Source organism: Mesoplodon mirus, assembly GCF_964341445.2.
Source record: "Mesoplodon mirus genome assembly, chromosome: 15".
Classification (NCBI taxonomy): domain Eukaryota; kingdom Metazoa; phylum Chordata; class Mammalia; order Artiodactyla; family Ziphiidae; genus Mesoplodon; species Mesoplodon mirus.
This window is the reverse complement of record NC_138991.1, coordinates 62,112,862-62,118,960: the sequence shown is the minus strand read 5'-3', so window position 1 is coordinate 62,118,960 and position 6,099 is coordinate 62,112,862.

The following is a 6,099-nucleotide window of genomic DNA, read 5'->3' as shown; positions in this document are numbered from 1 at the left end:
CTTCACGAGAGCGGGAGCCCTTCGGCCCACGCGAGGCACGTGGCAGGGCGTGGGGTCTTTGTCAGGTGAGGGAGCAATCAAGGGAGGCCCTGTTAGGTCTTCCTCCCGGCCCGCCAGACCCCGGCGCACCAGAGCTAGGCGCACCTTTCTTCCTTTCAGGCGCATTTGTTCGTTTATTCCACAAATAAATATTGGTTTTAGGTGCTGGGCATCATGTGGACATGACCAGGTGGAAAGATTTTAGTTGCCTGATGTGGCGGTTCCAAGCAGAGCTTAAATGAGACAACACTCCGCCTTTTCCTTTCAGCTCTCGTACTGTTAACAAGTGTTAGTGGGCATTTTTAGTGCCATATTTTTCGCAGTTTTGTTCGTTTGGTTGGTTTTGCTGTTTAAAATGGCCCCCAAGCATGGTGTTGAAGAGCTGTCCAGTGTTCAGTGAGCATGAGAAAGCTGTGATGTGCCTTACACAGAAAGTACCTGTGTTAGATCAACTGTGCCTGTGTGAGTTATGGTGCCCTTGGCCTTGAGTTCAATGTTACTGAACCAATAATATATATTAAATAAGTTGTTTTTATTTATTTTTATTTATTTATTTTGGGCTGTGTCGGCTCTTCGTTTTTGTGTGAGGGCTTTCTCTAGTTGCAGGAAGCGGGGGCCACTCTTCATCGCGGTGCGCTGGACTCTCACTGTCGCAGCCTCTCTTGTTGCGGAGCAGAGGCTCCAGACGCGCAGGCTCAGTAATTGTGGCTCACGGGCCCAGTTGCTCCGTGGCATGTGGGATCTTCCCAGACCAGGGCTCGAACCCGTGTCCCCTGCATTGGCAGGCAGATTCTCAACCACTGCGCCACCAGGGAAGCCCCAAATAAGTTGCTTTTAAACAGAAACACTCAAATATGGTTATGTATTAATTAGTTGATAAAAATGTTGTGACCAGTGGCTGGCAGGAACCTTACGCAGCATTTCCTCGGGAGCAGTGAGTGGTTCGCTGTCCACTATTTCAGTGTTTGCAGTGACTTTTGTTTGTTTGTTTGTTTTGTGTGGTATGCGGGCCTCTCACTGTTGTGGCCTCTCCCATTGCAGAGCACAGGCTCCGGACGCGCAGGCTCAGCGGCCATGGCTCACGGGCCCAGCCGCTCCGCGGCATGTGGGATCTTCCCGGACCGGGGCACAAACCCGTGTCCCCTGCATCAGCAGGCGGACTCTCAACCACTGCGCCACCAGGGAAGCCAGACTTTTTTTTTTTTTTAATAATTTTTATTTTATTTTTTCTTAATCAGCCTAGTAAGGGATTTAGTTATAGTTTATTGTTAACATTTAAGCCTTTGGTCATTTTTTAATTTATCCAAATGATATTCCTCCTTTCCTTTTTTTTTTTTTAGGCCACAATGCGTGGCTCTCAGGATCTTAGTTTCCTGACCAAGGATTGGACCCAGGCCACCACAGTGAAAGCGCTGAATCCTAACCACTGGACCGCCAGGGAATTCCCACAACTTTATTTTTTAATTGAAGTGTACTTGATTTATAATCTTGTGTTTGTTTCTGGTGTACGACAAAGTGATTTAGTTATACATATTTTTTTTTCTTTTTCATATTCTTTCCCATTATGGTTTATTACAAGATATTGAATATAGTTCCCTGTGCTATAGAACCTTGTTATTTATTTGTTTTATTCAATATATATAGTAGTTTTTCTATGCTAATCCCAAGCTCCTAATTTATCCTCCCCACTCCTTTACCCTTTAGTAACCATTAGTCTGTGAGTTATCTGTGTCTGTGAGTCTGTTTCTGGGTTTTTTTTTTTTGGCGGTACGCGGGCCTCTCACTGTTGTGGCCTCTCCCGTTGCGGAGCACAGGCTCCGGACGCGCAGGCTCAGCGGCCATGGCTCACGGGCCCAGCCGCTCCGCGGCATGTGGGATCTTTCCAGACCTGGGCACGAACTTGTGTCCCCTGAATTGGCAGGCGGACTTCCAACCACTGCGCCACCAGGGAAGCCCTCTGTTTCTGTTTTGTAAGTTCATTTGTGTCATATTTTATTTTATTTTTTAACTATTTATTTATTTATTTTTGGCCGTGCCATGCGGCTTGCAGGATCTTAGTTCCCTGGCCAGTGATTGAAACCACGCCCTTGGCAGCGAAAGCACAGAGTCCTAAGCCCTGGACCGCTAGGGAGTTCCCGATTTATGTCATAATTTAGATTCCACATATAAATGATATCATCTATTTGTTTTTCTCTTTCTGACTTACTTCACTTAATATGACAATCTCTAGGTCCACCCATGTTGCTGCAAATGGCAATATTTCATTCTTTTTTATGGCTGAGAAGTTGCAGAGACTTTATAGAACATAAATACCACTAATAAATGAGACTCAGCTGCGTATGATTCAATTTTATGCAGTGCAGGGGCTTCTCACTGCGGTGGCTTCTCTTGTTGCAGAGGCGCGGCATGTGGGATCTTCTCAGACCAGGGTTCGAAACTGTGTCCCCTGTATTAGCAGGCGGACTCCCAACCACTGCGCCAGCAGGGCAGCTCTCGATTGACTTTTTTTTTTTTTTTTTTTTTGCTGTACGCGGGCCTCACTGTTGTGGCCTTTCCCGTTGTGGAGCACAGGCTCCAGATGCACAGGTTCAGCGGCCATGGCTCACGGGCCCAGCCGCTCCACGGCATGTGGGATCTTCCCAGACTGGGGCATGAACCCGTGTCCCCTGCATCGGCAGGCGGACTCTCAACCACTGCGCCACCAGGGAAGCCCTCAATTGACATTTTAAAGAATCATTCTGATTGCTGTGTGGAGCATGGTTTAGACCAAGAGAAGCAATTAGGAAGCTGGGAAACCAGCGCACATGTAGTTTTTAAAGTTTCTACTAATCATGTTAAAAAAGTAAAAAGAAACAGGTGAGATTAATTTGTACTAATTAACCCAATATATGCAAAATATTGTTGTTTCAATATTTAATCAGTATAAAAAATTATCAATGAGATATTTTACATTCTTATTTTTCCCACACCAAGTCTTCGAAATCCAGTGTGTATTTTATACTTACAGCACATCTCAGTTTGGTTCAACTACATCTCATGGGCTCAAGAGCCACATGTGTCTTGTAGCTATTATATGAGACAGTGCAGATATCGAACGTTTATCCATTTATTGATTCAACCAAGCAAGATCTTGTTGTAGGCCTGGAAATATACAGAATGTAATAAAGCCCAATCTCTGTTCTTGAAGTGCACACTCCATCCAGCTAGGGAGACTAATGTAATAGCTTGTGTTGAAGACCGCAAGACAGAGCGCTTTGAGAGGTCAGGGAGGGAGCACCCAGATAGGGAAAGCTTCAGAGAGGAGATTGTCATTGAAGTTGGGACTTGAAGGATGTGTAGGAGATCCCCAGATGGAAGAAGTAGGGAAGGGCACTCCTGTCAGTGAGAACTGCTTATGCGAAGTCCCAGAGAACTGATGTCGAGCATCTCTGGGGAAATGCAAGCAGTTCTTTATGGCTGGAGTGTAGGGTATGAAATGTGAGGGTGGTGGGCAAGGAAACAAGAGGGTCTTATAGACCAGTCTATGGAATGTAGAATTTACCCTGTTCAGTAGTAATGGGGAATGGTGAGAATTTTAAGCTAAGTGATGTGATCAGATCTGTGCTTTAGACAGATCATTCTGGCAACGGGGAAGGGGTGGAAACCGGAGACAGGAAGACCCATTAGGAAGGGAAAGGACCCTAGGATGGATGGAGAAGAAAGCCCCGTGGAGACTGAGAAGGGTCAGAGAGGATGGAGGGCAAAGGGTGGTCCAGAGAGTCCTGTGCAGTAGAAAAGAACAGGCAAACCTTACTATGCCAGAGGCTGGTGGGGATTTGCTGACCCTCCAGAGTCCATGAAATGGCAGAGGGATTGAGCACCAGTGAGAACCTAAAATTTAGTAAGATGGAACTGGGTTCAAGTCTTGGACTATACCACTGTGTGGCCTTGTTCAGAGTACTAAGTTTTTCTTTCTTTATTTTTGGCTGTGTTGGGTCTTCGTTGCTGCGCGCGAGCTTTCTCTAGTTGCGGCAAGCGGGGGCTACTTTTCATTGCAGTGCATGGGCTTCTTATTACGGTGGCTTCTCTTGTTGCGGAGCATGGACTCTAGGGTGTGCGGGCTTCAGTAGTTGTGGCACACAGGCTCAGTAGTTGTGGCTCACAGGCTCTGGAGCGCAGGCTCAGTTGTGGTGCACGGGCTTAGTTGCTCCGTGGCATGTGAGATCTTCCTGGACCAGGGCTTGAACCCCTGTCCCCTGCATTAGCAGGGGGATTCTTAACCACTGCACCACCAGGGAAGTCCTCAAAGTACTAAGTTTTTCTAACCACAAAATGAGATTAAATATAAAACCAGTTTCGGGAATTCCCTGGCAGTCCAGTAGTTAGGACTTGGCGCTTTCACTGCTGTGGCCCAGGTTCAATCCCTTGTCAGGGAACTAAGATGCTGCAAGCCATGTGGCGTGGCCAAAAAAAAAAGACCAGCTTCAGGGGGCTGTTGTGAGGATGGATTGGCTTACTGCAGTTAGGTCACTTTGCACGGATCTTGGCACTTACTGACACTCGATACAAATAGTAGCTGTTACTATTTGCTATCCTTTCAATGCCCTGGGCCTCAGTTCCCTCACTTAACAAAAATGGAATTGCCATCTCCCACCTGCTGTTAAAGGAATCAAGGAATAAATGAGATGATTGAATTGTATTTGCACTTAAAACTAAGGGTAAGACTTCCCTGGTAGTCCAGTGGTTAAGAATCCGCCTTTCAGTGCAGGGGACACGGGTTCGATCCCTGGTTGGGGAACTAAGATCCCACATGCTGCGGGACAACTAAACCTGTGTGCCACAACTATTGAGCCCGTGTGCCACAGCTAGAGAGCCCCCATGCCACAGCTAGAGAGAAGCCCTCGTGCTGCAACTAAAAGATCCCGCATGCCACAGCTAAGACCCAACGCAGCCAAAAATAAATAAAAACAAAGGCAAGTGTTCATCAAAAGATGAAACATGGGGTCACTAGCAATTCTACTCCTAAGAATACACCCAAGAGAAATGAAAACATATGTCCACACAAAAACACATACACTGATGTCCATAGCATTTGTTCATATTCATAGCATGAATGTTCACATTCACTATAGCCAAGAGAGTGGAAACAACCCACCAGCTAATAAGTAGATCAACAGAATGTGTTCTGTTCCTACAATGCATTATTATTCAGCCATAAAAAGGACTGAAATTCTGATGCAGACTACATCATGGATAAACCTTGAAAACATCATGCCAATTGAAAGAAGTCAATCACACAGGACCCAATATATGCAAAATATTATTGCATAATATCACGTATTTTATGATTCCGTTGATGTGAAATGTTCAGAATAGGCAGATCTGTAGAGACGGAAAGATTAGTGATTGCCTAGGGCTGGGAGAGTTCAGGGGAAGTGGAGGTGACTGCTAATGGGTACAGGTTTTATCTTGGGGGGTGATAAGAACGTTCTAAAATTGTTTGTCATGATGGTTGCACAACTCTGTAAGTGTACCGAAAGCCATTGAATTGTACACTTAAATGGGTGAATGTGAATTATACCTTAAAGCAGTTACCAGAGAGAGAGAGAGAAAGACACTACCCAAAGCAACTCAGAAGAATTCAGACACATAATGAAACAACAAAATAAAGGCAAGCCCCCACCCCCTGTGTGCAGAGAGAGAGATGTTTTCCGGGTTATTTGCCATAGAATCCATGGGGGCGTATGTGAGACCAGGAGCCCATGACCAGCCATCCCAGGAGGTGGCAGGAGTCATTGGCCATCCTGCAGGATAACTGCTTGTCTCACCTTTTCCTGGGGAGCATTCACTTTCTGCAGACACCTCCGTCCTCATGAACACACACCCACGGCTCCTTCCGTGTCACCTGCCTTCTCCTCTGCCCACCGACCTGTACTGCAAAGCCAGCCGCCCTTTATTTTCAGTGCAGATTTGACCCTAACTGGGGCAGCTGGAGCACCTCAGGCCCAGCACGTCTTTGGTGATGGGTGCCTTTGGGCCTCTGCCACTAGATCATCCTCCTGCCGCTGGATGAACACATGT